The sequence below is a fragment of the Lepisma saccharinum genome, chromosome 1 (assembly GCF_977018435.1).
Source record: "Lepisma saccharinum chromosome 1, izLepSacc3.1, whole genome shotgun sequence".
Classification (NCBI taxonomy): domain Eukaryota; kingdom Metazoa; phylum Arthropoda; class Insecta; order Zygentoma; family Lepismatidae; genus Lepisma; species Lepisma saccharinum.
In genome coordinates, this window is record NC_139229.1 from 148006911 (window position 1) to 148034019 (window position 27109).

Sequence of the window (27109 nt, forward strand, 5' to 3'; positions counted from 1 at the left end):
GTCCTAGTACGCGTCCACATTTATTTCCCTCCCCCACACACATATAGATAGTTAGATAGATAGACGGTAGAGAAAGAGAGAGAGAGAGAAAAAGCACTGAAACAATATTAACTGCGAGTTATAATTTATTGACATGTGAGCGTGGAAGCCGGCAAAAGTATGCATTCCTGCTTCTTAGTTTGACCTTTGTCGGGAGTGTTTTGCAAGTTATTTCCGCTAGTTAGAGTAACTTCTGACCGAATCTGCTTTTGTTAGGTTTGAGGATTACTAAGTCTCTATGTGGAAGGACGATCTGGTGCTTCAGGTACTGACCTCAGACCGGAGTTTAAGCATATGATGTAATGGAGATGATTTGTTATGTATACTATGACATACCTTATCAAGGTAGATGTAATGTATTCTTGAAGTGACTGGGTGTGTTGTAAGTCTTGTGCAATCCTTGGTGATTGGAATGGTACTTAAGCAATTGTTTTGGATTGTTTCAAGTTTCTTGTGAAAAAAAGAAATCTAGCATTAAAGTCAAATAAGGTACGAATAAAGGAAAGTTAGAAATGTGTTACGAATATAGTTATTTATTTCGAGCTTGAAATTTTAGCTAGGGCTCGACAATGATTCCTAGTTACTATAAATGGTTACTTAAAGATACCCTCGCATCATTAACGTTGATATCTGCCGTGTATGCAGTGTGAAGTACCATGTTCCTTGTCTTCGCAATATTAAGTTTCAGGTTGTTATGGTGTACCAACTTAATACTTTTTGGAATGGGATTACCATTTTCGCCCTTACATCCTCGTTAGTTTCTTCAACATGAACGAGAATACAGTCATCTGCGTACAAGGTAATGAATTAACTTAAATTTTTAGTGTGCTATCATCAATGAATGGACCGAATAATTTTGGGCCAGGTGGAAAGTGAACACCCTGCTTTCGTTGATACTTTCCTATTCGCGAGAGAACTTGCCATTCATTTACTAGACTAATTCCGTGTACATCCTTCCTGAATCCACATTGCCGATCAGACATCAGATTGTTATTTTCCTAGAAGGTTGTCAATTGCTTCTCCATTACTCTTGCTCAATGTAGGCGTTAGGGAAATAAACCTGTGGTTCGTCTGGAGATGAGAACTTTTTCTCGTCAAAGTGTTGTAATAGATAAAGCTGCTGAGGTGAGTAATGTCCAATGTACGGACGGTACCTACACGAGAATGAGACCAGATCCTTCGAGACTTGTCGAGACGAGACCGAGAATGAAACACACCAAGACTGAAACTTTCTGTCCGAGACTGTTGATCTCGTTCGAGGCTTATATAAGGTGAACTATAAGGTATGCTGTTGGAAAGTTACTTTCAGACATACCAAGAGGTCATCTACCTGTTTATTTACAGATATACCGTATATTTATAGTAACTGCAAACTTAGTACTTTAGGAAACTGTAAACATGTTCAGAGTGGTTGCATACACTCTGTAAAAGTTAGCGGGGTGGCACGTAATATATGCTGTTTGATTTATATGATGTATCTGGAGTCTCGAGACGAGAACCAAACTTATCGTTTCGGTGGCCGAGAGCGTTGAGTTCTGGTCTCGTCGACGGTCTCGGATTCGAGTCCTCGCTTGGATGTGGGTATCCCTTTATAAATTTCACCTCACCATCATCATGTAATCACTACTCATCCTCATCGTTGGAATTAACCATAAGTGACAAGTGTACAGAGCCCCTTGGGGCTGTCTATATAAAAAAGGATCCCGCGATATTTGGGAACCATCCCAAGTGACTCTGCGTCAAATTATACTATTAAAGGAAGTATAAGGTGAAAGATAGAAATTCGGCCTATTGATGCTATTTAATAAGGAATCGGACCGTTTGGAAATGGAAACACATACCTGCAGATGATGGTGCAAGGTCGCCTCCACACTAGCTCGCACTAATCGAAGCCTCTTCCCTGTCTCCACACAATCCAATCAAGCACTGACTATTCTCCCCCGACTCCTCGCCTATTTCATTCTCCGTTCTTGAGGAAAATCGGGACCAAACACCTCTCATCTGCTGACTTAAGATTGTATACGCAGGAAGCGAGCTAGGGCAGGCGATCATGTACCACACAAGCGACGCTAACTACAAATACTGATACGAGACCGAGAGGGCAACAAAACAAGTGATTATAAATCGAGACGAGATCAGGAACGAGATTCTGTCAAGTCTTGTCCCTTCTCGGTACCATCCCAGATTGCATGCCAAGGCGACATTAACTAAGCAAAATATAGCCTTCTTTGGTTTTAGTATCATTCTAAAACTGAGCACAGAGAATCGGAAACAGTTAATTGCAAATCCCTCATTACCAAATAAAGAAGCACACGCAAAAAATAATATTTAACCATGTTAAAAAAAGAACAACTTACACCTAAATGATTGGGCCAAAAAAAACTGACGATGTAAATGGGAAGTGAAAGACAAAACACGCTCAATCAACGTTTGCCAGATGGGATGTTTAGAACTTTCTTTAGCTTTCTACGGCGTTCCCACCATTGTCTGGTCAGAGGCGTTGAAGAAAAAACAGAGATTCTCCCCCAGCTCTACTTTCATCAGGGCATTCACCAGCGGCCGTGAACGTTGGAGCGTTTTTTGGTGTCGTTTGACTCTTCCGCAGAATAATAACCTTCCACGACGACAGCGTTGCACTTTCTCACATTATTGACAACAAAACAGGCCGAGAAAGGGACATTTTCACGAAAATTACTCCCATTTTCCTTCAGGGTAATGTTGAAACCAGCAATGCTTAGATCGTTTTGGGCCTAATGTCGAGGAGATCCTCTTTAAAAAGGAGACAGTGTAAACAGTTTCCTTCTCACAAGGTTGCCAGGTAGTAATAGTTATCTTTAGTTTTGTTATTTTATCTGTTCTTCTCTTGCTGCTGCAAATGAATGATCAAATCTAGGGTTGTACTATTTTCGAAACACTCGTCACAATCATTCTAGAAAAAAGCAACATTAACATGTATTGTACGACATTGGCAACACTGACCTACAATGAACCAGAAAGCAATGAAGCGAAAGGGAAAAGGAAAGTTTGCATATGTAAATAAACAAACAGAGAAAGAGTGATACGTACACTAGTGGTAGTGCTGCCACTAAATCTGATTGAGAGAGATCAAGTGTGTTTGAAAGTTGTGTTCCATCTCTGATAAGGATGATTTGACAAATGTGGCTCGATCGTGCTGTAGTATACAAATTCCCAAAAGGATTAAGTTATATTTGTTTCTTATTTTTCTTTCCTGGTGTCAAGATGTCTGTACTACCCTCACCATCTCTCTCAAGAAGAACCTTTAAGGTCATCTTTCTCCATCTTTGCCAATAACATTAAAGCAGTATCCTCTCACAAAGACTTAGGCATTGTTTTCGACCAAAACCTCGCATTTGAAGAACATATTACAGACACCACAAAAGAGTAAATGCGTCTCTTAGGTTATACTGTATCGTTTCACTTAAATTTGTGATAACTCAGCCCTCCCCTTATACTTCTAGTCATTCATTTTCCCGAACTTCTCTCCAGCCTGGTCCATGGCATGTTCCACTCAGCTCTCTAGTAGAATTGATCCTGCCCACTCTTTCCTTGCTATAGTTCGTTACAGGGTTCCCTCATTACGCAATTTTTCATCTCCTATCCTTTCTAAACCTACAGACTCTCTACAAGCGCCGTCTGCTGAATTATTTCAATTATCTTTACGAAATTGTCAATGGCAAAATCCGCACGCTCCTCCAGGAATTCCACTTTCGAGTGCCTATTTTGCACAGAGAAGCCTAGACTAGAATTTTTTTAAAAAAAGATCTCTCTTCCACAGACTTCCCACTCAATATAATGACCTCCCATCAAGTGCTGATGTATCTTGCACTGGGTATGCCTTTCTGTCTTCCACCAGAACATATGTTGCTAAATAATACTCCCTCTGTCCCATAATTATAGTCCGGTATGCCAAAATTGTAACTTTTTATATTTGTTCTTTTGGATACTTGATCGGCCAATTTGTACTGATCCTTGAGTAATAACGTTGTATGACTCATTCCCGTGTTTCATTTTCTTCTTCTGTATACACAAATGTCACAGTTTGAATATCAGACAAGTATTTTGTGACAACAAACAAAAGTGTACCGGACAATAATTATGGGACAGAGGGAGTATAAAAAAAGTGTTATCTCGACTTATTTTTGTTAATCTTTTGTATTATTTTGTTCTTCTTACTTTCGTTCTTTTCTTCTCATTGTTGGTGATTTCAGTGTAAAATGGTCACTTGTGCTGTATCTGAAATTTTCTCAACAAATAAATAACACAAGGATGGAATGACATGGGAATTGGTAAGATGATCAAGAGTGGGTCTTCATCAGGATAGGGACAGGTAGAAGACGCAAGTTCCTTCGGAAATAATTGGAAGCTTTGTCAACATTTTTACATCTTTATATTTATCGCTTATCGTATTAACCCCGTCTAGTTGGCTGCACTTTTTGACCAGTTGATGGCACGGTACAACACCGACTCGTCTACTTAGTTGATTTGGTGTCAAGTAGCGTATTTAATGTCTGTACCATTTGCACTACGTTTTGCAGCGGTGTACTGTGTGGTGTATGGTCACGTTGTGCCTGCTAACTAATCAAATAATGGACGTTTAAAGCAGCAGACAGGACTTTGTTGAAACTTCTGAACTTGAATAACGCTTATCGTCTACTTGGTTGAACGTCAATTCCTTGCACCATCCTGACACCGGGATACACCTGCACTACACCTAGAGACAAAACGCGAAATAGCGAGGTGATACCAAATGCCATCCATGTATGAAATTTATCCAAAAGTAATCCACAGACACCTGTAGCATATTCTTGACTATATATACACTCACGGACACTTTTGGCTTGTAACAATCCCATCGAAAGGTAATGGTATCGTTATAACCCATAATTGTTCGCATGGAAAACAGAGGGGCATGTAATGGATATTGGTGGATACCCAGAATTTCCGACACGAATATCCAAGAGACGTTCATGTCCCCATAGAGAACTGACTTCAGACGAAAGCTTCCTTTGTTTAGCTTTCTGCGTTTGGAAACAGAACAAGATAATATTATCACGTATCGTCTTCGAAATGTTTCCGTGGGTGGCGTGTCTTTCCCGTGACGCAGATCGGAGAACAATATCCTTGACCTCAACAATCAATGGAATGGGTCACGTAAGTAAAAGCAGAATTCCTGCGTGTTAGGCAATTTGCCAGTTAGAAACCGCTTTAATTCTTATATTTTCGTTACGAATTTTTATCACTCTCTTGAAATGACAGCACACGCTCTATACGAAACCCTTTCACCCCGCGCTTTCTATATATTTTTATGGCCTGGGCATAATCTAATGTCATTATTGATCCCCTCCCTCAGATCTTTCCTGCATAGGGATGATACCGATACAAACCTCGGCCTCATTACGAAATTCAACACAATACCCCCACGACACTTCTGTCAAATCACAGTGTAAGAAAATATTGCATTCATGTACTTCAGGCACGTATCTGAAAATATATTTCGGGACGGGGGGGGGGGTCCGAACCAAGTGTCCCAGAAACAATATTAATAATAATGTTTAAATTAAATTAAAACAATTCAATTATAATTTAATTAAATATTAATTAAAATATGTAAATTTATTAATATTGCATTTTTATTATTACATGAATTCTTAAAAAGATGGTATAAGAATATAAATATAATAGCATATACGTATTTATTATCTAGTTTGAGTGTACTTAAGATCGCCAAATTTGTATAAAAACAAGGAAATTAATTACAAATAGATAAAGAATTGAATATCTATTGAATAATAATAAAAAAGGATCTTCCTGATTAATATTATATGTACATTTTCATGAGTAGTAAAGTGTGCATAAATGTTCATTTGTACTGTCCTTCAAAGCAGTATGATCCCAATATAATAATCCTTGTCTTCCAAGTTCAGAAGAAATAAATAACCATCGATTATAGTACAACAAATGTTAGAAAATATATTTTCATTGTATTATTTTAACACGTGGTAAGTCTTGGTAAGTACCCCCTAATTACGTCCTTGATGTACGTATGTGTGTGTGTGTGTATGTGTGTGTGTGTGTGTGTGTGTGTGTGTGTGTGTGTGTGTGTGTGTGTGTGTGTGTGTGTGTGTGTGTATGTACATGTATGTATATCATATAAGGAGCAATAATATTTACGCCATTAAATAAAAAATTTCAAATTTTTCACATCAGACAGACACTTGAAAAAAAGTGGGAATATAATCAAAATGTCCATCAGCTATTCATTGATTTCAAAAAAGCATATGATTCAGTCAAAAGAGATAAACTATATAATATATTAGTTGAGTTTGGAATACCTAAGAAGCTTGTTAGTATGATAAAAGTATGCACCAGTGAAACAGAAAGTAAAATTCGTGTGGGTATTAATATGTCTGACAAATTTACAATTCATGATGGGTTAAAACAAGGAGATGCATTATCTCCATTGCTCTTTAATTTTGCCTTAGAATATGCTGTTAGGAAGGTAAAAGAAACTAAAGAAGGACTAAAATTAAATGGTGTGACTCAGTTGTTAGCATATGCAGATGATGTAGACTTACTGGGGGATGATGTGAATACAATTAAGAATAATGCTAAAATATTTTTCAAAACTGCTAAAGAGATAGGTTTGGAAGTTAACAAAGAGAAAACTAAATATATGCTTACAGGCCGAAACCAAGTGTTAGGTAATAATCAAAATCTAATTATTGATAACAACTCGTTTGAACCAGTTTCCAAATTCAAATACTTAGGAGTAATATTAACAAATGAAAATTATATTAAAGAGGAAATAAAAAGTAGGCTTAATTCAGGAAATGCATGTTACTTCTCTCTTCATAAACTTTTGTCTTCTCGTTTAATATCTAAGAAACTGAAAGTTAAAATATACAAAACAGTAATTTTGCCTGTAGTATTATATGCATGTGAAACTTGGTCCCTTACATTGAAAGAGGAACATAAATTGAGAGTATTTGAAAATAAGATCCTTAGGAAAATCTTTGGACCTAAAAGGGATGAGGAGACAGGTGAGTGGAGAAGGTTACATAATTTAGAACTACATAATTTGTATTCATGTCCAGATATTATTAGAATAATTAAATCAAGAAGACTTAGGTGGGCAGGCCATGTGGCACGAATGGGAGAGGAACGAGGAGTTTACAGGATTCTTGTTGGGAAACCTGATGGTAAGAGACCAGTAGGAAGGCCAAGACGAAGATGGAGGGACAACGTTGAGATGGACCTAAGGGAAATCGGTAGGGATGGAAAAGAGTATATAGAACTTGCTCAAAATAGGGAAACATGGAAGGCCTGTGTTGCTGCAGCCATGAACCTTCGGGTTTAAGAAGGCTAGAAAGTTAGTTAGTTAGTTAGTTAAATAAAAACATGAAACTTTAATAAGTTGTACTATGAAATAATATGTCACTATATTCGTTGCGAGGCACTTAATATCGTTTAGTTCAGGTCTCTCCTTGCCGTGATCCAATGTTTTCCAGCAAAACCGTTGTTTATCAAACAAGTTGCATGCAAACAGCATTTGCTGTCAGGCAATTTCTATCTCTATGTCATCAAACCCGGATTTCATGTCAGTACCTTGTTCTTCACGTATTTATTGCAGCATATCGAGGAAGTTATAAAAAAAAAGAAGAAAATCGGTGCCCTTGGAGAACGCTGTGAGTAAGAAAAGGAAGTTCTTTAATTGAATGCTGTGTCCCAACTGCAATTTGCGAATCAAGCTGGTGGCACGGTGTTCTCGTAATAATGGTGTTGCAGGATCACAATAAACGCAATAGCCTCCTTTTGAGGGTAACATTACTTAGGTTTCGTGGCAGAACTTAAATTAGCAATCAACAGTTTGAGTTGTAATGGTGACTTTTAACAAGGCGGATGTGGTTTGTCATTTCATGCACGCAAGGGGAATGTAAATTGGCAAACGTAGGACCTTAGACGGTGGTTACGTCATTTTTTCTGTCCCTTCTGGTCGTCCAGACGAGAAACTATTGTATCTTATTTAAGAGTTTTTGTGTGAAATCGTAAGATAAAGTAATGTTTACTATCAGAAATTCGAATCGAATGTTGAATATCTCAGGAAGGGTCAAGGGTGACTCCCCTCTGGAATAAGAAACAATTGTTTTCTTGATGACCTTGTCCTTATTTGTGTTTTTTTAATTGTCTTGCATTTTCTCTCTCGATTTTTTCCTTTCTCATTCCTTTCCTCCCTTTTCTCTCCTTCCTGTTCATTATTTTTTACTCTTACCAGTGACGTCACAGGGACTTTCAGGTGAGCTATGCTTCGGTTGTTATGGCTACGTACTCTCTCTTTTTCTTTTTCTCTTGTTTTGTTTGCCTTCCTCTGTCTTCTTGTGTTTGTCTCTCTCCTTTTACTCTGTTTCCTATCTCTCCCTTTCTTCCTCTGTTTCGTCTATCTACTTGACGTCTTCTTTCTTCCTTCCCCCTCTTCTTTATTTCTCCTTCATTCTTTCTATGCGTCTCTGTCCTCTCCCTTTACCCCTGTATATGTGCGTTATTCTTGCTCCATTATAAATGATTGAAAATTTCTAATAGAGTCTATTTGGATGAGAAGGGGGGGCTAAGACTAGTACCATTATGGTGACTCTCCCTTTGCCCCTCCCTCTCTCAGGGTTCTTTCATTATCATTATTTTCGCTCTCACTTTTTGTCTTTCTGTCCCTCTCTCTCTCTCTCTCTCTCTCTCTCTCTTTGTTTTCTATCCCTCTCTCTCTCTTCTATTTCCTTTCCTGTCTCTTTTTCTTTCTATCTCTGTTTCTATTTCCGTTACTCTCTCTCTCTCTCTTTGTCTCTAAATTTTATTTCCCCCAGACTTTCTCTCAATATATGTCTCTCTTTTTCTCTCCCTTTTCTCTTTCTCCAATCTCTGTTTCTCCCTTTTATTTCCGTTCTATTCTTTGTCTCGCTCAATTTTATCCGATTTTCTCTCGAAAACTTCTTTTACATCTTAAAACATTCTATTCAACGGTGACCAGTAAACGTTTCGCGGTTTTCAATACTTATCCCAATCAAGAGAACTTTTTCACCGCTCCAATGAACATTTTCTGCGGGCACCTATGCCTGTGCTTGTGTGTGTAACTACTGTTAGAAAGAATAGCAATACTTCACAAGAATAACAGTAATACTTCATATTAAGTTATGTATGCCAATGAAAGTGGGTCAATGATGACCATAAAGTTGATGGATGGTGTACTCGGAATTCGAACTCAAGGTCCTATTATCTTAATCAGGCTAATCCATAAAGCGTTCAAAGATCCCTACGCGACATGGTTTCGAATTCGTTAATGCGAAATATATTTTTTGCGAATTCAATTCAAATATTACATTTCACTAAGCTTCCATTTTTTTGTTAGCTTGTTAACATCCACAGCTATGTCAATCATCCAGATTTATCTTAGAATTTTCGTATTACCCTTTTCCCCATTAGAATAGTTGATCTCTTAAAAACATTTTTCCGTTTTACATATACGAACTAAATGCCTCTCCTATGATTCTGCACAGAAAGAGCTTTTTTCTTGCAACTTGCACCTAGCAACAAGACAAAAAAGGTGATTTAACAAGAAAAGGTGATTCTTTTTTTACCGGCGCAGTACGAATTCCAAGGTCGTTGTATAACCTTCCTAAGTTCCTAGTCTTACTACAGGGCAGGGAAAAAGAAAAAATCCTAAACAACCGTTGCGCAAGAGAAAGTTACGCAAACACTTTTGTTTGTAAATAAACAGGCACAAAGCAATTTCGTTGCTGCAACGTAGTAGCTAATTTCATGCATAATTGACCTACACCAATGAAGCGAGCAAAAATTTCCTTACATTTACAAATGTAATGTTTTGCAACTCGTGGACAAGTGTCGCAGCAATAGTGAGGCTTCTTGACACACTTCCTCCACAACGAGTGAAGTATCTAATCCTATTACTAGTCTTATATAACACGAATTAGCTTCAAAGCAGACAACTGGGGTGATGTTCTTACTTACTTAGCTTTTGACCATATAAGGTAAAGCTTAATTTGTGAAAAGAATTCAACCACGACGTTGCCATACTGACTCCATTTTCTCATGAGTGGTCATATTGTGTGTGACATTAGATGTGATACCTCATTCAATGGAGTAACAGAGGTTATGGGAAAGTAAAAAATGTTGAACATAAAACAAAAAATACAACATGTGAAAAGAAAAATCCGCTGAGTCTTCAGAATTACTTAATGTTTTTCATATCCAACAAATAATAAAGATCTCATTTCTATATGGCTTTTATAATCAAATAAACCTAGTGTTTTGCCAATTTTCCTCGATTGTGTTGATGTTAGTTGCTGTGCATAGTTACATATATCATACAGCGATATCGAATAAGACTCGCAAAACGTAGATTTTTCATTGAGATAAGTTTCGATATGAAGATGGTCATTTATGTACTTAACCCATGCAATTCTTAGACAATGTGCAAATAAAAATTGAACTACTCATTTAAATAATCAAAATGAAGTTATTATTTAAATTTCACCTTTTCTAGTGATATTCAAAAAGTATTCAGAGCAAAAATGGTATCTTGTGGTTGTGACATCTCTCTGCACTACGGATATTATTAATAATAAATAATAGAGGGAAATACTTGAGACTTAGAAAAATATTCAAAAAATGCAAAAATTAAAATTGTCAGGCCCAGCAAAAATATTTTAAAAATTATGCACAGTTACATATTTGATCATGTAAAACCCGCAATATTATGATTTCAGCATGGCTTTGTAGATTAATGTTGACCAATCTCTCCGACATACCCAATTTTATAAGTTTAGCCTTGGATCAAGGAGGTCAGGTCGACGCAATATATACTGACTTTTGCAAAGCGTTCGATATGGTAAACCATGACATCATCTTAAGTAAACGAGCATGCTTCAACATACCTGAACCACTGTGTCAATTCTTTGCTTCCTATTTATAGAACGAGAACCGTAGACAGTACGTGACATATAATGGTCATATTATACATCATCGAGATAAAAGTTATCTCAGGATCACCTCAGGGGTAGAATCTAGTGCCACTTCTTTTCACCTCACTTGTTAACGACTTGCCTGATACATTTGTAAATTACTTTCTTGCAGACGACCTGAAATATTACGCGATTATAAGTAAGCAAGAAGGCAGCATTCAACTACAAAATGATATTACAAAGAAGCGTGGACAAGAAACACTAACTTAACACTAAATATCAAGAAACATCATTATGCAATATACACTCGAAAGAAAAACCCAGTTGAATTTCAATATCACATGCAGATCCACGCTCTTACAAGAAATTTTACAGTCAAGGATCTAGGGGTTATATTTTATTCTAAGCTCACTTTTAATAAGCACATAGAACACATAATTAGTGATGCATTCAAGAATTTTAGGTTTATTCTTAGACAAGGAAGCGATTTTCAGAATATTGAGACACTAAAAGTTTTGTATTATTCGTATGCAAGATCAAAACTCGAATATGCATCTGTTATATGGAATGCAGATGCAGCAAAGTAAAGTGAAGCTATCAATCAAAATTTCTTAGATTTTTAATATGCAAAGTTCAGAAAGTTCACCCCGCATTTGAACACTATGAGAACCAAATATGAATGTCAGTTTACAAATCTGTGTCATAGAAGGGCATTAAAGGAAATAGTTTTCTTATGGAAGTTGTTATTATGAAAACAGATGTTGAACATTTACTTTTTCAAATTAAAATTCGAATTGCATCAAATAAAACTAGATGCAAGAATGATTTTTTTCCTCAAGAAGGCTAGATTGGACATTGAAAAGAAATCTTCATTGTGGAGAATGTGCGGGAGTAGCAATAAATTGCTCATTCATCAAGAATAAGACCACTAACATATTTTCTATGAACCTAAGGGAACTCACTTCACCATGAACACGTAAATTGCTAGCGAAATGGCAGGCTAAACGACAAGCTGAGTGGGCAAGAAACAAACACATTATAAACAAAATATATGTAGTAGGCTAACTGCATTTACTATATGTATTAATGTACTCTGTAATTATCTGTAATATCTATCGAATTCAATAAATAAACAAAACTCGTCTCTTCAAATTACAAAGTTTTCAAGTTCCGTTCAAGCCGAGGAAGTAGTAATTTTTTTCTTCATAAATGTTTAGTTTTGTAGTTCATTACTTTTCTGTTCCATAAAAATAGCTGAACCTACCGACGAGTCTCTGCACGTCGAAACCATCAAATTTGGGTTAAAACACGGGTCTTTGTGATTGTCCTTTAGCTTCATATCATCATCATTTATTTTCTCTTCATTCATTCTCGTTATACATATGTTATATATTTAGAATAGATATATATACTCTGAGTTCTATGCTTGTTAGTTTTAAAATGACTTGTTAAAGCTAGCAACAGTCCGAGGCAGAAGTCGTAATGAATCTGAACCAATCTGATGGTCACCAACCTTTTATTCTTCCCAAGGCTGACGCACATGATGTATGTGTGAATTAACAGCCATATCAAATTGCTCACGACTAAGAAAAGAAAGGCTTGAAGATTTTATTATTCTGACTTCACAGTTCTGTTCCATACCAGGGCAGTCATGGTTGCCAACTTAGTACCGTCATTGCAAGATAAATAGGCTGAATACCTCGATCACTTTGTTATCACATCGAAGCAACAATTAACTCTATCGTTGGCGCGTTGAAAAAATAATCATGCCACATGCGTTTGGAAAACTTAATGTCGAATCTTGTCTCAGGAGTTTTTTATTTTCTATTTTATTAATTTGTATATTTTTAAATATATCCAAGCTTCTAAAGAAACATTTATAGATCTGTGATCTTTTTTAAAAAATTCCAGAATGCAATGAGCATTGAACTGCAGTTTGAATACATAAAAGCTTCACACACAATAATATTAACTCTCGAAGCTTCATACAATAATATTAACTCTCAAAATCATAAATAGAGACCTTACTTGTTCGGTGTTATTATTTTCCAAAAATTCTCACTTTCTAGTGCTATATTTCCTAAAATTCGCATTTTCAAAAATGATGAATATTGTCTTTGGAATTCGCCACAAAACTGGAGAGACAGAATTGTCGAACTTATCAACATATAAGTGCTTGAAAATTCAAAGATGCTTATTATCTACAAAAAAATGTTTGTTCTACTTAAAGTCTGTTATAGACTATATTATTTACATAACCTTCAACGAGTTTCTAATTACAGTTTAATTTAATATAGTACATATTATATGATAATAAGAACCTCTCTTTATAACTTAAATTAAAGTCGAAGTAGCTATGTTGACACTGCGCCCATTGATTGTAAGATCAATAGCTGTGAAAAAAGACAGCTAACTGACTGAAACATTTAAAATTAGATTATCAAGAACCTTTTCAAAGGAAACCTCCAGATCACTGCAGACTTTATTTATCTCCGGGCCAGAATATTTTTTATTCGTCTAGTACTCGCATAGCTGCAAAATTTCTGATTTTGCTGTACTTATCATTGAAAGTAAGAAATGGTAAATCAAATTCATGTTATTACACGGTATGAAAATGAGACAAGATATAGTTTAATCCAGTTATGACCACTTTGAGAAAGCAAGGTTACTGTCATTCCGAAAACTTTAGGTCCCTAGTCATAATGTTCCTTATTTCTATTCAAAAATTTAAAATTTCAGGCATGTCCTCAGATTTTCCATATCAAACGAACAGAACGTTTTGTTGTTGCTTTTGCAGTGCAAAACTTGACGTCGCTTTTTCTCGGCTTGTATGGGACATGGCTTCACTTGTTTGGACCACAGCTAATCAGCATATAGCTGTCCCGTTGGTTAGCAACACTGACTTTTATTATTTATTTCTTTCAGCTAATTATAATTACATCCTTCTTCAGTTTGTGATCCATTGTTAACCGATTTCTCTCTCCTCCTTATCAGATCATTCATGACAGGTGCAACGTCATTTGTGTATAGAAAGCCAACTGTTGACTTTATTGTTGTAGTTATTTTCGTGCCAGTGATATATTAAGCATAACACGCGTTTCAAAACAGTTAAGTGCTTCTGTAGCCGATATCGTGAACGCAGTATAAAGCATTCTTCTGCATTTCGCATTGTATGCAAAGAGGAGAAAACTTATACTGTTAGGCAAAGGTTTCTCAGTTGTATTAACAATAATTTTCCTTCAGTTACAGTAGGCGTTTGAATTGGACAATATATAGAAGGGAGATGGACTTCAGAAATTTCTTTTTCCAAAACAGATATCGGTGTCGAAAGCAAAAACACACCGTGATGGCACTCAATGCGCTGACCGTGCGCCAATCGCTTCACAGATCCACAAAAGACTGTTCCGCATGGAATTTTAATTTTTGTATACTTACATATGTGTGTGTGTGTGTTTGTACAGTCACCGGCAATAAAAATAGGACACCTAGATCCAAATACTAGCTTCCCTGCAAGGCGTTGTGGCAGAATTTACCATTGAAATTTTGCTATTGAAATCCACTTATCGCCGTAGAGTTAGGCAACACACATAACGTCTTGCAGGGAAGCGAGAATTTCAGGACCTAGGTGTTCCATATTTATTGTCGGTGACTGTACGTTGTGTATGAATGTGTGTGTGTATCGAAATTCAAATTTTCCTATCAGCTGCCATCCGTGGTGGAGTGGTCAGTGCGTAACGCTGTAAAGTCAGGGTCTCAGGTTCAAATCTTGGTCAGGGGTCCTGGGTTAGATACCCGGTGGAGGCATATAGTACTTTGGATCCCACTTTAAACTGTAGGTCCAGTCACGATTAGCCTTACTGTGCATAAAGTGGACTTAAAACAGTAAATCAAAAACAACAACAATCAAATCTTGGTCAAGACGTGTAAACTATGATTGTGTTTGTTCTCTTGTCCATCTCATCAGTTCATCATTCATTATCATCGTCGTGATTAACCCAGGAAAAGAAAGTCACATAAAATAGCCGAATAGGAAGAAATACATTTTGCCATTAAAAAAAACAATAGAAGCAAATGTACTCTTTAAGGTCCATTTATTAAAAGCTGAATATAATTTTTATTAAAGATACAAATATTTGACATGTCATTAGTACAGTTATCACTTTTCGACTTGCAATTAAGTTCATGATTCTGAAAATGCTTCGGTGATTATGATGATAATACTAATAGCAATAATAATAATAATATGATATAAGACATGTCGAGAATGTCCAGGGGGTGGGCGGGGGGACACTCTGGCTTCTCCCCTTCACAATCATCATTCGCAATCTTCCACAACTGTTATTTCGGTTACTATGGCAACGTCAATGTTGTCAAGCACATTAACTTAATACATCTTAACATGGATAAATAACAAATGTTATTGAACATCAATTTTAACATGTACATTTGAAGTTTAAAATACCTAATAATTATAAATTGTACATTTAAAAAATGAATATAATAAATCAAATCATATCAAATCTTGGCTATAGATCTTGTAACGAAAGAAAGGACGTACGTTTCCAGAAAGGATATGAGGGACTCAAAGCACTGACGTACGTAGAGGGGGGCTGATGGGGCTACAGCCCATCCCGAAATTTTAAGAAAATCAATATTTTCAGATGAAAGCAGTGAAGTAAAGAACTAGAAAAAAGCTAAAGTGATAACTGAACCCCGTCCTTAAAATTACAATTTTTGTCTTCGTAAGAGAGTTAAAAATGGTTATCATGAAATATTTTATTGTGCATTCTGTCCCGTCCCAGAACGAAGCTATGTGATATCCACCTTTATAATTCCAGCCCCCTCCGAAATAAAATCCTGCTTATGCCAGTGATTCAAGCACAGTGGCCAAACTCCACTTTTCGTGGAAATGGAGTTACATGCATAACTTAGAACTATGAAGTATCAACATTCCAGGGCTAGAAGTAAGTTCACATTCTTGCTCATAGAGGCACCACTATGTTTGTAATTCAATAGCTAAACATAGTACTGTAAGTTATCTATATGTGCCTTTCTCTCGAAACTGTCTTGAATTTAGATACGCTACTCGTGCCCTGAAACTCTCATATATGAGCTTGTTAACTGTTTTCGTTTCTTTTGATTTGTCATTATATTCCATTGAATTGCCTTATCCTTTAATTTCTCTGTAATTTTAAATTTTACTATAATTAACTTGCACTTCTAAGAGTTATGTTGTAGACCAGCAATAATTACATTAACTTCATTTGAACTAAATTCAAACAGGAGTAGGAACTATTTTTGTCTTAAGTAAGATAGAAGGGACTACTTATCACTTCTAGTAAATGTAACATATTTACAGTAGTATTCTTGGTACGGTAAAGGATTCTCCGTTGATCTTGGTTGACTGGTTGGAAGTTTCACTTACAGTACTCTTTTGTGTTCCCGTTTCGTGATTTGTTCAAATACAATTATTTTATTGTTGTTGAAAGTGACAATTAAACTGTAAACTTTCTTCTTAGTGCGGGTTCGTGATTTCTCGCGAATTCGGTTTGTACTTTATTGAGTATATTGTGGATTCAGATCGTTCAAAAACAGAGACGGCATTGTATAATCGAGACGAGCTCTCGTTCGAGAATTTAGTGTGATATTTGACAAAAATTACAGCACAGCTATAGAGGGACATAATGCTGGACTGGAAATGTCCGTTGAATTTAAACCCTGGGAGGCACATTCTAAAAATATTGTAGCCGAGAAGAACGCAACTTTCAAATGGACAGGCTCATCAATAGAAACCAATTTTTAACGCTTCACTTTCTCCCAGCCGGTGAGGAGGAGGGGAAAAGGTAACCGGGAACGAATATCAGATCAAGTTCAAATACCATTCGTACGTGGAACTTTCAAACAGCCACTGGACATGAGTGTTTACACATTGTTTACACCTGCACGATATCTGAATTTATTTATTCCAAGAAAGTTTTCATTATCATGGCCGTAGAACATTTACTAAGGGGGGTCAAACATTGAAAAGTTTGCAAGAAATTAAAGTAATATAATGGACTTTAGAGAGTCAAGTAACATGCTACTAAAAAACTAGATACATTCTTAGTGAATATCCAATATCTGATACATGTAGACATTTAATTTTATGAACGTTTTACGTTTGTTAACACGTCACAGGCTGAAAGAGTATCAGAATCACTGACTTTCCCCTTAAATCCGAACAATGATTACATACAAAATACAACACGTTTCAAGCCGTATAGATACGAGACCAGACTTGACAGTGTTTCGTCTCAATTTGTACATGCCTGTCTCGTTCCAAGTTTTGTATCTTGTTCTCGTCTCGATCTCGAAAAGTAAGTCTATGTCTCGTTTTCAAATACAATATGTAGTAGTAGTATTAAAATAAACAAAAAATACGTGTGATCAACCACTTTCACAGCGTATAGAGATCATGATGGCAAACAACCTTTCTTGCTAAGTTCTTGTTCGACGCCTTTGAAAATGGGGATTTTATCCTGAATGCAACCACATGCACAGGAACTGGAGTAGACGGGGGAGTTAATGCCCCTACAGCTTCGTCCGAAATCTGAGAAAATGAATAGCAGTGAAGAAACTTGGGAAAAACCAAAGTGGTAAATGCAAACTCCCCTCAAATTGACCTCTGATCACCACTTGTATCTTTGAACAACTTTTAAAACTAAGGATAAAAGTAGTAATTATGAAATTTAGTGTGTATTCTGCCCCCCCCCCCCACCTATAGAACACAGGTATATGATATCCACCTTTACCATTCCGTCTCCTTCCGAAAATAAAAAATCCTGTACACAATTTGCGCTAAAGGACTGGCTTTCAATTACGATAACAAAATAAGGAACTGTTTTTATTAATCATCAATTTCTATTAATGGGGGGAGGCCTCTCCAGGGCACTTATGATTAGATGTGATATGCTATCATTAAAGTGAGTTAGTAAATGTCTAACGTAAAATGACTCTCAGGTTTGTATTAAAACAAGGATAATAGGGCCATACGCACAATAATAAATCTAAAATTTATGCTAAAAATATCCGGACGAATATTAAACCTGGCGAGATTCTTAAGCAGTAATGTATGAAATTCCCAGAGTGCAATGACATTCGAGTGCCCTTGCACTCCACGTTATAACTATATCGTGGAGGTTCGCTATATCGAACGAAAAGGGCAGTGAAAGCAACGAAGCAGCTGCCTCATCAGAAGGTGCAAGGAACATAATAATGATTCAAATTTCCTTTAATATCTTTAATATATGCATGCTTTTAATAATGAAAGCAGTTAGCATGTGAGATTTGCTCTACAAGTACAAGATGCATGATACTAACAATGATTTTAATTGTTGTTTTCTAGTATTGCTTAACTTTCTATTCACTACAGCAATAGGGCTATTATGTTATAAAGAAACCACCATTGTAGGCACCAAGGCTTGTAAAATGCAAATACATTCCCGGTCTTAATTTTTTATTATTATTAGTATTCGTTAACTCTAACGCTCGCTTGTTTGTTCAATACTTAAACAATTCATTACGAACAAAATGTACCCTGCAACAACCACGTGAGACAGCAAAGCTAGTCAAGACGTCACGTGTTCGATTTTTGGAAGCAAAGAAGGGTAGAAGAGTCCATTTTATGGTTATTTCCTAGCATGTACAAAATTGTGCTGCAAGACCTTTAAAATTGAGTTTTGGCACGAATTAAAATATTATTTCCAAATATGTATTGAATGTGGCCTAAAAACAACTGTTAACCTCATGCGTTTTGTCAAATTTTTAAACTTCGACGTCAAAGCAAAATTCCAACTGGTACTTATTCCGTCACACAGGATGTCTTATAAAGCTTACAAGGTTTTCTTATCGTAAATCGATGCCAAGCAGATATCATTGGACTTTATAGAAAGTTATGACCGCCACTTTATATATTTATCATATTAATTCATTGTAACGTTACACTATTGTTACGTGGCTTGTGTTACGCGTACAGGAAACTTCAAATAGCATTTCAATATCATTAATAAAACAGTGGCAAGTTCTGTAAGTCCCCTAGTGACTCAGCACCAACTTGGAGGACGAAAGTGGTTGTGGGAAATGACGAGAAGGTCAGAACTTAGTTTCCCTGTAAACAGTTGCTGTGAGCATTAGTTGGCAAAATATCACGGAGCAGAATCACAGACTCAAGACAACAATAGATTTGAAGTGTCATGTAGCACACTTTTGTTTTCTGTTACAGTGTCGTAGTCTGTTTGACGTTCGTTTGCTCAATAGAAAGCTGCTGTAGCGATGGTGTTATTCTGTGCGTGGACGCAGGTGCTGCGCTCTGCCAGATGTACTTGAACTAATTTCCCTTAGCGTGCAATTTGCTGCACGTGTAACCTCTTTAGGCATAAAGGAAGTGTTTATGTGGGAGAGAGAGATGAATGGTGTGAAAATGCAATATGACGAAGCAAGTGGTTTGTGTGATAAAAAAAATGCTCTCTTGTCAGCCCTCATTGTATGCACAGTAGTTTCGAAACGTCTCGGCAAGGAAACGTTTGCAAAATCCGTCATAATTCTATGCATTTATTACAGTCAGTTTACCAACTGCAGTAAAAGAGCGGCAATAGCTATCGCGCGCAATGAGAACAAATTGATTTTTACTCAGAATTCAGAAGGTATGACATGGTTAGGTATCGGCAATTGCGTTAGTGTTGCATTATGGAAATATAAATAACTGTGATGGTTAATTTACTTGGCTTTGCTGAACTAAGACCACCGGTAAACTTCTTTCTAGAACTAAAATTTCGTACAAATGAAGAATAGCGGTTTTACTTGTCTCAGAAACCACTAACATGGTAACTGATAAGTATATGTGAGGATGTCACTGTAAAACACGAACTTTCACAGCGTATATGAAGAAGAACATTTTCTCATTGAGGTTTTGTATAGTTTTCGTTTCATACTTTGTCCATTCCACATGCTCCGTTCTTTACCACAACATTCCACCGCCATCACCTCCCCTAACTTCACACGACGATGCTGTTGTTCGATCCACCGTCGTTTCAGTGTCATCCATATAGTGCTCGTCAGTCCATGTAAGCTTTATTTTTCTTCTTCCCCTTCACGATAGGTGTCTGTGTGCTTCTTCTTTTTGGTTTGTTTGTTTATTTTCCTTCGATTTTCTGTCACTTTTTGGCTGATCGCGAAGATGAGGATGAGTGATGATATGATGAAATTGATGAATGGGCTCTCAGAAAGAACGACCGGGCCAGGATTCGAACCCGAAACCCCAGGGGTTGTAACGCACTGTGCCAACCACTCCCGACACAGAGGTCGGCGTATTTTAATTTTTTATGTGTCAGTATTGTTATGATAAAGTAACATTCGGGAGAAAAGTTGTACAGTCACCGGCAATAAAAATGGGACACCAAGATCCTGAAATACTCGCTTCCCTGCAAGGCGTTATGTGTGTTGACTAACTCTACGGCGGTGGTAGAAGTTGCCAATGAAAATTTGCTACTAAAATCCACTTACCGCCGTAGAGTTAGGCAACACACATAACGTCTTGCTCAGAAGCTAGTATTTCAGGATCTAGGTGTCCCATTTTTATTGCCGGTGACTATACCACGGAACGTTTTTGAAGTCCGCCACTGCTGTGGTACTTACACCTCAGTGCTGCACTTCTGTTTTTCATTTATCTGACGTTCTTTTATTTCGGAAAGCTGGGTCACAGGGGGACAGGTTACAAGCAACCCCTCCGTTCCCATTGTCGACTGGACCACGTGGATGTCATAAAGGTTTTATCTGTCGTCACGGCCTCTATTGCAGGCGCGGATCCACGGGGAGGGCGATAGGGGCGATCGCCCCTCCCAACTGCCATGTTTTTGGATATATATTATTGTATCTAATAGTTTTGAAGACTCGAATGTTCTCTTTTTCACCAAGTGTAACAGCTTCAATAATATTTTTAAAGCTTCATTTAAGCCCACTTTATGCTCATAATAGGCTAATCGGAAGTGGACCTACAGATTCAAGTTGGATCCGAACCACTGTCCAACTCCAATATGCTTCAAAAAGGGAACGAATCCGAGACCCCTTGAGAGAATAGAGTTTTGTTTCATTTTTCTCCACATATCTGCCGGCCCCCGTGGAGTGGAGTGGAGTGGTTAACACATCGCGCTACGACGCCAGAGGTCCCGGGTTCGAATCCTGGCCTGGGCATGGATGTTTGTGAGTATATATTCATAAATTTCATCACTCATCCCCATCTTCGCAAATTAGCCAAAAGCGGCGCAAAAGGCGAAGTAAAATAAAACAAATCAATCAATCTCCATATATCTGATCATTCAGTACAGTGGAAAGGGGACGAATTATGATAACGGCATATAATAATAACAACCATCTATTCCAGCCCCAAACCCCTGTTTTTACAAATCTATACTCTAATCTCTACAACATGGAAGTCAGCTTCGTTCCTGTTCACAGTACAATACAATGTTTAGCAGTGGTGGTGATTACCGGGTGCGTGGGGGGCAGTTGCTACCCACTTTTTTTGCACTCCCCAAGAGAAAGTAAACTGTTCTTGCCTCCCTTAGTTTTGACACCCAATCGCCGCCACTGATGTTAATATAAAATAGTGCAAGTGTAGGTTATAGTGTTGATTCTCGGTAAGGTGAGGTACCAGACCGAAATTCACCCCTCCCAACTGGAACGTCTGGATCCGCCACTGCTTTATTGACCGGGGAGGGGGCATGCAGGAGTAAAAAAACGACGAAAGAAAAATGCCACAGAGAAAGAACAATGAAGTAACTCACAACAACGCTTTCACTTTCACCCCGACACATTTTGGAAAGTCAAGGCAATTTTTGTCCCACGCGATTTTGTCATTGTACATCCTCTCTCTCGCTGTCTGTCTACTCCTGAAGAGAAGCGATTGTGACGGTTTCAGCCGCTGGGCATCGGGGGAAAGATCAACAAACCTTTCTCTAAAAGACGCTTGTTTTAGTTTCTTTACAAGGTTATTAAGCTTTATTAATCTTTTTAGAAGATTCGAACCCATGACTCCCTGTTTCAAAAGTAAAGATTCACCATAGCAGGGCTGGCAAAACCCACGTGGAGAAGTCAATGTCAATTATCTTCCCGAATCGATTTGATTGGGGAAGAAAATGAGGAAGCAACGCGTCATTGACACTTCAGGTTTCACATGCTGTAATTCATGTGCAGAAGAACATGGGGAAATTGTTACTCGTAATACACAGTGTGTACAACACCCCCACTATAACAAAAACGGGTGTCATTCCTTACTATTAACCAACACGATTCCTTGCACACTCTTAGTTACAACAGCCTACCTCTGTGGTGGAGTTGTTAGCGCAACACAGTCGGAAGCTACTTCTCCTAGCCTCGAATTCTGAGACGCATGAATATGCTTCATTGTATTTGTTCTAGCTCCGTTCTGTCTAGGTACCATGACGAAACCGAAACAGCTATGTATTAAATCGAGACGAGAACGATTTGTTGAGATTTGAGATTTATTGAGACCAATTCTTAGTGTCAGATAGAAATTTAGAAAGAAAGAGAGAAATAAAAATAAAGATATGATAGATAAACAAAAAGTAAAACAGAGAGAGACAGACAGAGGGGGATGAAGAAAATGGAGAAGGGAGAAAGAAGGGAAGAAAGGAAAATTAAGAGAGATGGTAGATAAACAGAAAAGGAAACAGAGAGAGAGAGAGAGACCGTGGATAGGAACAGGAAGAGAGAGAGAGGGGGAAGAGAGGATAGAAGAAAAATAGAGAAGAAAGAAAAGAGAAACGGGAAGAAAGATAGAAAGAAGAATAGAAAATGATAGGTAGATCAACAGGAGAGAAAAAGAGAAAGAAATAAATAGAGAGAGAGAGAGAGAGAGTACAGAAAGATAGAAATAGAGAAACGTCCGTCAGAAAGAGAAGAAGAAAGAGAAAAGAGAAAAATTAGCTATGGCCACGGAAGCACGAGTCCAGCCAAACGAAATTCTCAGGAGACTTTCTGAGGGAATTACAAGAGAAGGTCCGTTTAAAGCGATAAACAATGCCCTGAAAAAAATATGAATTGTTAAACAGAAAAGGAATTATGAAAAATGACACGATGGCAACAAAGAAGGCAAAAAAGAAGATTTATGGAACCAAAGAAATAAAGGAAAAATTCAACAATCGCGGAAGGGACAACCTATATTACAATGTGAGGAAGGAAAGGGTGCTTGACACCTCTAAAGGGATTGTGCTTTCGAAGACCTTGCGGTCGTTCTATGTGGAAGAAGAAAAGTTGCCTTCGGGTTTGGATTAGCGTCTCTGCGTGGCATAACAACGCAGGCGGGATGGAGAAAAAGAAAAAAAGACTTGGAAATGAAAGCAGGCGGCTGCTTAAATAGGTCAAGACCAAGTCAGTGGCCGTTCGAGGAGGTTTTGCTCTTCATATCTCTCTCTCTCGTTGTCGCTTTGCCACCTTTCCCTCGGAAGCCGAATCAAGGTCTCTCGTTTGTCCAATCATTTAGAGTTCAGTATTCCTTCAGGTTCCGCTGGTCCTTGGATCTGTGTTGTCAACTACTTCTTTTTTTAATTTGTCTCGTTTCAGAGAACTACGACGTACCAAAGGGAGGGTTTGATGGGGCTGCATTCCCCTCACCCAAAATGCATGATGGAAAAAGATAAATTCTGGGCAAAATTTTGGGGAATATATCTTGGAAACTAAAATTAGTAAATAATCCTTTTCAAGAGCAAACATTTTGTACTGGATCCATTTACTTATATTCCTGTGAATATATATATATTTTTTTACTAATTAAGCTATTCGGCTCGCATGGCTAGGACATGAACATGAATAAGAAATAATCTTTAGGCTTTTGTGTTTTTAATTATTCTAGAATCTAGTTGTAATATTTAATAGAGATCAGACAGGAGAAATCAAGTTTGTCTGGAAATAGATCATGCTGTTAGCCTTCGTTACACAAATTTGGACTTAACGGGTCCAACGATATATTCAAAGTGAAATCACAAAACGAACCTAATGATAAACACTGATTTCAAAAGAAGCTTACATTTTTTCCCCCTCAAAACATCTTTTACGTTTGAAGGGCGGAATTTTTTGCGCAAATTACCTCATTGACCGTCGTCACATGCAAAAATAACATTGTGTGTGTGTGTGTGTGTATAAAAATTCAACTCTATTGCCAGAGGTACTTGGGTCTATCGGGAGGAGGGAGCCCTGGTATACACATTAATTTTGTAATCAATGAGTCACGGGTTTACATCACACTTTAAACTAAGTTGGTTAAGGCGTTATTCAAAATTTATTAAAGGATGTAAATATGGTTCCAGGTCAAATAATCGGCCCGTGAGTGAAAATGTGTAAAACCGGAACAATAATGAACAAGATGAATTCCAACACAGAGCACATGAAGCACTTCCAATTGCAAATATTCGCTTGGTACGTTTACCACGGCTCCAACTCGTTTGCGCCCATGGAGGTTATTTTTATTCATCATTCAGATATATACCATAACACATTGAAAATAAATTATTATTGCGCCTTCAACTTAATTGTAATGTATTGTGGTTGTATCACATTGACGTCTTCATGCATCTTATGTTCAGTGTCAACCTAGAGTCCTACTTATTTAGTGGCTTTAAAAAGTAATCGATTCAAATACGCGTGTTCTCTACGTCACGTAATTATTTACAGCTATTTGCATGCGCTTAGAACAATTTCGTTTATCTTTATTGCTACCTTAAAAGTTCGTGACTGCAAGTATTCCGAGATAACTTGAAGAGTATTGAAGCCAGTGAATCTAGTCGTAGAACTGGCATTAACATGCATATGTCTCGTTTACGTTACTCTAATCCACACTGCACTAACACACAAATACGAAAGTATAGCACGTATACTGTACTGTACAGTGTGTCACTATTTGAGCCCCAAAGCTTGCTCTAAATACCTTAGTTCGTTACCGTCAACGGATTCGTAGGCTTTCAGTACGTTCCAGCATACGACAATCACTATATGCAGATTCTATTGTACCTAAAATTGCATATTTCGAATATCAGTGGCTGTTAGGTTTTCACATGGGCGGATTACAGAGCTACGAAAGGTGATTTTATTATTATTAGTATTATTATTAAGGGTTGGCTTTACAGTTCTGTAGAAATCAATTAATTAAAATAGCATCTTCTTGATTGATTGATTTGGTTATTTCACGTCGCTTTTCTGCCACCATTGGAAAAGAGGTTAACTCTAATAATACCTTCTTGAGAATTTGGAATGATTTTTCTGAATGTAAAAAATGCATATCCGAAAAAAAAGAAAGGAAAATTAAAAGTTTCATGAGTGCAGAGTAGCTTGGAGCAATTATAAGTAAGTAGCATAATATTATCCAAATAATATTTTTGTTTTCAAAATATGTCCCTCGAGAACCAATAAGAATAAGTTAGTGAATTTTACGGCCCATCTCTACCTAATGAACAACTAGAGATATAATATATGAAATTATGTGAATTGAGAGAGTTCAATATGATCTTGATTTGGCGGGTAGGTATCACGATACAATTAGAAAACTACGAGAACTGCAAGCTGAAAGACCTAATAAATCTCTGGTAGTGCGTTTAAGTATCAGTATATATATATATATATATATATAAAACAGTGATGTGCAGGGTTCAGATTAGTGTCCGTTGCGGTTGAGCAGAAAACGCAGCTCCAGCATGTTTCATTATATAACAAAATCCGTCACCTACATTCTGCACGCTTAAGTTCGAAGGAAATCTTTAAGGTTAAATGAAGGTGAATGATGCACCAGGACAGTGAGCTTCTACATATAATCCCATTTGTAACGTGGGAGGAAGCCAATTTTGTTGAGACACCCAATTACCGTACAGAGAGCGTTGAAAGAACGTTGGTAACTGGGTCAGAGGAAGAACTGAACTTCGAGAATACTCTTCAAGAAAATTTCTGTTCATTAATCCACTTCACGTTTATGTAATTACACGTAACATTTGATGCAAAAGCCGAGACGTCATTTTTTGATGGAGTGGTAACGTCGAAGAAAAACCTTCTTGGTGCTTCGGTGCGTGTCTTTGACGGTGCATGCCCTTATTAGTCAGTGCGTGTTTCGTAATATTTTTCGATGTTCATGTGCCGTGAATTACTATGTCGTTAATGATATTCACCTTGGCTTGGACGGCTGTGTTGGTTCTCGTGACGTAGCCTATGATTTCATATGAAGGAAGAGATAGCCAATGGCAATGTTGCCGGAGTGGTTAGCACATCGCGCTACGACACCAGGGGTCCAGGGTTCGAATCCCGGCCTGGGCATGGGTGTTTCTGAGTGTCCATTCATCATATCATTACTCATCTCCATCTTCGCAAATTAGCCAAAAGTGGCACAAAAAGCTAAGTAAAATAAAGCAAATCAATCTATCAAAAGCTATGTTGTGAATCCACGCAGGCTAATCGGGGCAGGACCTATAGTTTGAAGTTGTACACTGTAAAAAATATGCAACTGAGTTGCCACCAAAGGTGGTGTTAACAGGACACCCCTTTTGGTGTTAATTTGTGTTGTTTAACACCATTTTTGGTGTCCCGCTACACCATTTGACGTCATACCACACCAAGTATGGAGGCCTTTAACACTCGATTAGAAAAAACTCAATATGCTGACCAAGGCAGAAATGTATTTTATTATAAAACATAAACTAAACGTAACACCTTGTTTCATTTGTACATGGTACAGAGTCTGAAGAAGACCTTGCTAGAAGGTTGACATCAGATCCTGGGTTGAAAACAAGCCGGGTAAGCATTGTGCCTATATGGTCTTTGCCGAAGTGATTCTAGGTATGATTATCGTGATCATATGAGGAACGTATGCGTATCAAATATAGCAAAATTTCTCGCTGTAACAAAGCTTCTCATACGCTGTGCTTAACACCAGCGAATCTGTTTCCCGTACTTCATAATGCTTCTTCCTAAAGTGCACTGCGTGCCGACAAGTTGAATATCATCCATTAACAGTGATTTTGCTGCTCTTCATAGGTCTGTAATTATTG

General features: G+C 37.4%; 1 long non-coding RNA gene across 6 annotated transcripts in view; it reads right to left on the reverse strand.

Moving 5' to 3' along the window:
- Positions 1–27109, reverse strand: part of LOC145989445 (uncharacterized) — a 197166-nt gene that overhangs the window by 102328 nt on the left and 67729 nt on the right. For 4 of the 6 annotated variants that reach the window (XR_014441851.1, XR_014441855.1, XR_014441854.1 and 1 more), the window contains exon 2: positions 11001–11204. The exons of the other annotated variants lie outside the window; for them this stretch is intronic. This is a non-coding gene — a long non-coding RNA (uncharacterized LOC145989445). The remainder of the gene's footprint in view (positions 1–11000; positions 11205–27109) is intronic. 6 annotated transcript variants of the gene reach the window in all.